General features: G+C 39.7%; 1 long non-coding RNA gene across 1 annotated transcript; it reads left to right on the plus strand.

The window, feature by feature from the left end:
* Window positions 1-5,486: 5,486 nt before the first annotated feature.
* LOC120286892 lies at window positions 5,487-7,497 on the plus strand. The gene is made up of 2 exons (XR_005545606.1): window positions 5,487-6,258; window positions 6,361-7,497. It is a non-coding gene; the product is annotated as an uncharacterized LOC120286892 (long non-coding RNA).
* The last annotated feature ends 273 nt before the right edge of the window (window positions 7,498-7,770 follow it).

A 7,770-nucleotide genomic window follows, 5' to 3' on the forward strand; every position in this document is an offset into this window, starting at 1 on the left:
TAATCATAATAGGAATGGACCATGCATCAAAGCCAAACCCATACACTTGACTCAGGTGACCTGAGTAAAAAATTCTTGGGATTACTCTATTTAGATTCTACGGCTATATCTCTGTACATACCAACTAAAGGTAGATGTTCATCAAAAAAATGAGCATAAGCATTTGAGTAAATGATAAGTCCGCAAACGTTATGGATTGATGATCGAATAGAATTAAGTTCTTGTCATATATGGATTTACAGTTGTTGTTGATATGTTTTAATAACATAGTTGGTAAGATTTTGATCGTCGTTAATGACTTTTCTATTTCACGAATTAACTAACCATCATTTAATTATCCTATTTAAGGGTTGTTTCAAAATTAATTTTGGTGTTGTTTATGACAAACTTAATAACATTTTTTTATTGTGAGCATTTAATTGGATTAGTCCCAAGCATAGTAGTTTGAATATCGGGTTGTGGGGTCAAAGTGAGTGACTTCAAGGTAAGCAGGTTCGAGATTTGGAACTTAGGAACCTCTCATGTTGGGATCAATTCTTAGTTTTTTAATAATTTCTTGTCATATATGGATTTACGGTCGTTGTTGATATGTTTTAATAACATAGTTGGTAAGATTTTGATCGTCGTTAATGACTTTTCTATTTCACGAATTAGCTAACCATCACTTAATTATCCTATTTAAGGGTTGTTTCAAAATTAATTTTGGTGATGTTCGTGACAAACTTAATAACATCAAGTGCTAATTTTTTTTTTATTGTGAGCATTTAATTGGATTAGTCCCAAGCATAGTTTGAATATAGGGTTGTGGGGTTGAAGTGAGTGGCTTCAAGGTAGGCAGGTTTGAGATTTGGAACTTAGGAACCTCCCATGTTGGGATCAATTCTTAGTTATTTAAAACGTATAATCTACCATCTAGGTCCGGGGACCGATCTTAGAACTAATCATGTCGGTCCAGTTTGATTCTTCAATTTGGTCCAGTTCTGCACTCAGAACCAAAACCAAATTAGAATTAGTCTAGAAAGATCAGTCCAATCTAGTTCTACAATCTCCCTAAATTAGTGCTCACCGGAGTTGGTGATCTTTTGTAGTAGGTCTCGTTTCTATTCTTATGGGATTAGAAGTCTCCCTAGGCTGATTAGGAGTGTTTGATCCGAAGAGTCACCAAAGTCCCCCCAATACATGAAACCAACAGAAGCAAAGAAAATAATCAGATATAAGAGAGAGGGAGAGAGAGGAGGCAGCTCGGAAATAACTCGCCAACTCGGAGGGCAACCTCCAGAGAGAACGAAGTGAATCGACAGAGGAGAGTTGGGGCGGGACATCTCCATTCATTTCACTTCCTTGACTGGTGAGGTGAAAAGGCTCAGCTTCGGACATTCTCCATCGTTTCATCAAACAACTTTGGCGCAATGATGAATGTGGATGGAAACTTAGTGTGCTAATGCCAAATTCTTTAACCTGCTGATAAAAAACAACTAATTCATCTGAGAATGATGCGATGATTGCGACCGCAGCACCTCCAAAGTTGCAATGTAATTGATGTTCTTTGTTTTTCTCAATCATGGTGTACATGACTTTGCGGTTTGCCTCCATCCTTCCTTGGTTCTCTGTAATGATTTTTTTTTTTTTTTTTGGTAAATGTAAGAATATATTGAGGAAAAGCCAAATCTACAAGAAATCCAGTGCCAAAAACTCACTCATAAAGCAAACAGACAAAATGAGTGGAAGGGAGCCGAAGTAAAAGGAACAGAAAACTTTCACTCTATAAAGATTTTTTCTTTACCCATAACTGGAAAAAGAAAATGAAAAAAAAAAAGACCGTGCATAGTAGTCGCCGACGAAAAAGACGTTATACTATCATTAAATTCTCTGTCTTCAATTTTTTAGTAGTCATAGTGGCAATTACGTCAATCTGTTGAGGTTGTGTATATGCCTGAAAGGAGGTTGTATTCGTTATGATGACTATTTGCTTTTTTTTTTTTTTTTAGAAGTAAGGGTTGGAACGTGTCGTCTTTTGTGAGTTCTGGGTAGTTTTCGTCATGTGAAATCGAAATGTCTAAAATTTTCCTTGTTCGGGTTTCATGTATCTATTGCATCCAACGTTGCCAGCCCTACGCAGGAATCTCCTTGGTTCCATGGACTCACGTGAGTATGCGTGACGGGGCATGTGGATAAATATCTTGTGGTTAATAAGCACGAAAGTAACATCATTTGGTGACTTGGGCACGCAACCTGGAATTGAAAGACAGAAAAGACTGTTGGTATTGAAGCTTCCATGGCACATCTCTTATCTAATTTATCTTGATTAATATATGGGTCTTTAGAACGGTGTTCCAAAGGAGGAATGTGATGTGGGCGCTTTTTGCTCATAAGAGGGCCAGGCAATTGTAATTTTTTTCTTGTTTTAATGGTCTGGACACCAAATACTGCGATTTCTCATCAGCTTTTCGATGTTAGGCTAAGGGAAGAAGCTGTCGTGATAAGGCTGTATGCATGTGGATTTTCAAATGGCAATTTGTGCTTGTTGATGATTAGTTTACTGTGAGAATGCGGTAATCTATGTTCATGGGTTAGAAGGGTGTCAAGGTCAAGTTTGTCCTGATGGTGCTTTAGAATCGCCGTCAGAAGGATGTCAAGAAACGGGTTTCGGGTGGACAATTAATTCGTTTGAACTTCAGTCAACGACGAGATTCATCTTCATCGGGAAAATTTACCAGATGTATAGTTGTGCTCGAACCTGGTCACTTCCAGTTGCATCCTTCTGGAAAGGTTTTCCGCAATTTTCACTCTCGGTGTTTCTCTCTCGGTAACCTTTGCTACTTTCAGTAATGTTAATCTTTGGGACCGGACGGTTGCCATCCATCACGAGCACACATTTCCTATCTAATATGTCTTGCTCTTGGGTTACTCATAATTGACCTTTGATCAAATTTTTTCAGTTGTCAACATTTCCTTACCCTTTTCTGGAGCAGGCTGAAGCAATTTATCTCATTCTCTGACATTGTTGTGTGGATTCCTTGCTGTTATATCAGTCCATGCTGAGACTGGATCTATAGATATTCAGCAATGAAGGAGCCCTCAGATAAGTATGAACCGGATCCTGCATTTCTTGCGCAGACGAGCCTCTCAACCATGTGAGAAAGACGAGTAGAATCATTCTAAAGCTCACAACTCTCTCCACTTGCTATTGAGATTTCTTTAGGTTAGCATGATAAATTCACGCCTAAATGCAGGTGAAGAATGAAGTTCTCTAGCATACTGATGATCTAGCAAATACACTTTGGAATGGTTTTTGGTTTTGTACTTTTTTACACCTGGTTGAAATATGGTAGACTGGATCTAAATCCTTGCTCTAGATACATGTCAACCTTCGTGTTTCGGTACTATTAGGATCCTTCCGTTTGCAAAAAATAGTGCACTATTTGCACAATACCGATGCCAAGGAGATGTCCAAGAGGTGATTACTCTTTGCTGTATTCTCCTTTTGGTTTGTTCTTAACTTCACAGTTAAATGTCCGAGTGCTTGGATGTAAGCTGCTCAAATGAATTGGCCTTGCTTTAACCAACCAATGGTCTGGTTTAGTTTGAAATTTATGTCCTCTTAAATTTTTTGATGTCCAATGTATCACCGCTAAATCTCCATGAGCGATTTGCTGTCACATATTTCTCTCTGAGTTGCCCATTTTGCTTGATTTGAACTCGCCATTATTGGTAATTTCAGGTTCTCTCCTAATATGTTCCACATTTTGGCCGAGCTATGAGCATGGGCACGATCCTCTCAAGTCTCTACTATACAGGAAGCAATGTACCGTAGCATGACCTTATCAGTAAAAGGTATGGAGGCTTTGCAACCTTGAACTCAAATTCAGTTGTCTGGAGGCAAACTACAGCACAAGTAATTATCAGATGCGTGTGGCATATGCTCTCGCCTTCAGAACCGAGCAGACATTAAATATCGATTTCTCGGGTACTCTACACATAAATGTCGTCGAAACAGGTGGGATTTATCCATCAGACAGTCCTGAAGTGCCCGGTGCTCCAGATCAATTTAATCAAGTTTTTGGTATGCTAATAAAGTACCTAGTTCGAGGCTATCTAATCATCAGGATCCACACGCATGCTCGAAAGCATTCCCGTTTTCAATCATTCAAAAACAAGACAACTTAAAAACAAATTCGCCGCATTCCTTGACCTCAGCCTGAGTGCGAACATACACACAATTATGAAATGAAAACCAAACAAAAGGAATTATAATCATTAAGTAATCCCTGTGCTCGTGCTTTTGATCTTGATTATCCAACCCATCGCCGAAATGTTGGGCTAGATTCCAAGACCAGATAGCTAGCGAAGAAAGAGGAACTCCCAAGACACTTCGACATCATTTTTTTAACAGCAACGAGACAAGCAAGGCCCACCTTTTGCACAGCATTTCCTGACTGACGAGTTCGGCCTTATGTGCTTTCTGTTTCCACGATCCACTGCACTCGCATACTCTGCCTAATTAAATTAATTGCTCTCGCTTGTTTGTTTTTGAAGGCAAAGCAAAGAGGACACGCAATTATGGAAAGTAAAACCTTTCTTTGTATAGTACCCCAGAAGTTCCAATTTTAAGGTCTGACTCAGAGCTTTCATGTATGTCACTCGGCATAAATGAAAATTATTTCTTTCAATAAGGATAAGATAAGAGTTAGACCCATTCATTTGCGTCCCCATCTCGGAGAGATGTGAGATTAACGGCACTATTGATCAGGTCGAGGTTAGTACTGCGGAACCTCGTGTTCCCTAAAGCGGTAAGAAGAAAGAGTACGAAAGATGCTAGATGTTATGAGGAAGTAAGCAGGAAAGAAATAAGCTAACATACAGAGAATTTCTTTGTCATAGATCAAAAGATCAATTAATGAAAAGACAGAAGATTTGGACTCTTAAGCTATACATGCATTAGCCACTTGTGCTTCATTGAACTCTGGTGATCCGAATACTTATGTTGCATGAGAAAAGATTTGCAGCATATAAGCCAGAAGAAGATTCATTTTAATTGAATGAAAATGCTAACATGATAATGTGGGCAGGAGAACAAAAAAGAGAAGGCATGTCAAGTTTGCCAGGGAATTAAGGATCTAAAGACAACCCACAATTTCTGCTTCGTCCGGTTTAATCGGAAGCAACTTTTTCTGTCGATTGAAAACAGATAAAAATGCAATGAGTTCAACAGGCAACGTTTTTTCGGGACGTGACATTAGAAGAGTGAATCAGAAGAATGAAGGATAAACTGATCGGCTATCAACAATGAGAGAACAACTAACTAGCAGATGGACGAAGCTCGACGAATCCACTATCTTATGGATTAAGCAAAGCATCCATCCCCTGATCTCATCTAATAGGATTATCATTTACATCTTACCAGATGGAACATCATTATTTCCTTAAATTCTGCAGCATGCTCAATGAGCAATTTGCCAACGCTGTGATCTGCAACCGACACGCATGAAAGACCATGTATTGACTCTAACATGCTATCTTTGCATTGAAAACCTTCCAGATCGCAAAGAAGACTACATACATGAAGCCATGATCGAGTTCTCGACCAGGTAACTCTCTCCTTGGTTGTTAGAAACACAAGTATTGAGTGTACATAACAAATGAGAAATTCAACAAGTACATAACAAATGAGAAATTCAACAAGCGTGACAAAGACTGAAAATTTTTGCCTGGCTCCTGACTGTCTGCCTTTACTTTCACTATTCTATTTAGGAAACTGGTTCCCACTGGAAAACAGGGTTCGCATTGTGACTGTGCACCTCACCTGATGGTCGGACGACAACGGCCTTCCAGCTGCAATTGGACTCCGAATCAGAAGGCTTCACGTGGGAGGGCGTTTCGGTCATTCCGTCCTCCTCAGAGGAAAAACATGAGGAATTGCTTTTTCTCTGCCTTCATCCGTTTCTGATAATCTGGACGAAGGCCATTAGCCCACCAATATTTATACTAAGCACAGCACCTCTCTCTCTCTCTCTAACATGAAGATGAAGAGAGAGAGAGAGAGAGAAGAACAGAGAGATCATTGGGAGAGGGAGAGAAAGAGAGATGGGATTATAAAGAGGGGTCCCGGGGGGCAAAGGGGCATTTGTTTATTATATGGATTTCTCGTTTCACACGCTGTTTGTCCAGTGTTTAATGTCCAGGTTTCATCCCGAGATTACAACATGTACTACCTCGAGGCTCATTTTGAAAGTAAAATGGCGCTTTTCTTGAATCCAGGTACTCACATGACAAGCTTGCGGTTGGGCTTTACCTTCAAAAGGTCTCTAGAGTAATCACGCATTAGATTTTAATGTGACAGTTTTCGTGTTCAAATCACAGCATTTCTCACTCAAAAGGGATCTCGAGAGCCATGCCGACCTCATTGTGAGTGCTATCTCATCCGATGCACGTGGATAGGGCGATTTATGTAAGTTCACAAGGATCAATCGAACTGAAAGATTGGATCCTTGTCTTAATAGAATATATTATATATAAATTGTGTATAAAGTTTAAAAGAAAAGAGGGAAGGAGAATTGTCATCGTCTTTGGCAAGGCACTGTAAATTGGCACTGAGCGGCCGGTGAAGAGCCCCTTTCAACTTTCTCTTCGGTCCGTTTTTCTAGTACAAGACACAAACTCTCCCTTTCACCCTGGTCCCCCTCCAATTGGCTTCAAGCCATCAATCATCACGCTAATCTCACCCCAGACAACACGTCGTTTCCGTGCAACTTCCCCCAATCAGTTTCTTCTGTACCCACCATCACCGCAACTTTGCACTCCGCCGGTTTTCTTGCTCCTCCTGCAACTTTGTTCCTTCCCCTGGATTGACCGCTCACCCAACCCAGCAAAACCCCAAATCTTGATTTACTTAAATCGGTCTTTTGTCTGATTAGATTAATGACCGCAAAGTTGTAAGTTTCCCCTGTCTTTTAGTTTATTTGATCTTCGTACGTTCGTGCCTCGAGCTCAGCATGAAGTGACAAGAACATGCAAAGATCCAAGCAGTGTTTGAATCTGCAAAAAAAAGACACGAAGACGCCCTGCAGCTGCACGACTTTAGAACACGCAAGTTGGTACAGCATTGGAATGTCCCCTGCTTTTAGGACCTATACTGCTGGAGTAGTGACAAGACAAAATTCCTGAGAAGAGTGTGTCATGTTCGTTGACTAATTCATGGTTCTATCTTTGGTTGGTAAATTATTTGGCAATCAATGGAATTTATTCGATTAATTCCGGGTTTATTTCTTGATTTGATGCACTGATTACAATTAGACAGGATAGTAGCAAGTGTTTTGAGGTTTTCGTACTCTGTTATACCTTTGAGAAACACCCTCTATGATCATCCATTTTCGAGTGAAATTGTTATCAGGCTCAAATGAATAGAGTTTTGATTCAATTCTCTCGTAATTCCTGGTGATGATATTGAAACACTCGTCGTCCTCTCTTGAATATAGGCAAAATTGCCAAAAAGGTAAATATTTGGGTAGCTATCCTTCGCTTCAATGTTCATTTAATTTCTCTATTATATCCAATTTGTTTGTGATCGTGCACACTGCTACACGTTTATCTCAACAAATCCTCTAGACATATCATCGGCAATCAACAAAAGACATCGAACATCTTTCTAATTGGAAAACTAAACTTTTCGTCTCTAGACTTATGGACTTTCCTAATCAAGCTCTTGAACTTTTAATTCCTTAAACCAAGTCTTTGAACTCGCATACATTGAGGAGCGAGTTGAAATCTTAA

Source organism: Eucalyptus grandis, chromosome 8 (assembly GCF_016545825.1).
Source record: "Eucalyptus grandis isolate ANBG69807.140 chromosome 8, ASM1654582v1, whole genome shotgun sequence".
Classification (NCBI taxonomy): domain Eukaryota; kingdom Viridiplantae; phylum Streptophyta; class Magnoliopsida; order Myrtales; family Myrtaceae; genus Eucalyptus; species Eucalyptus grandis.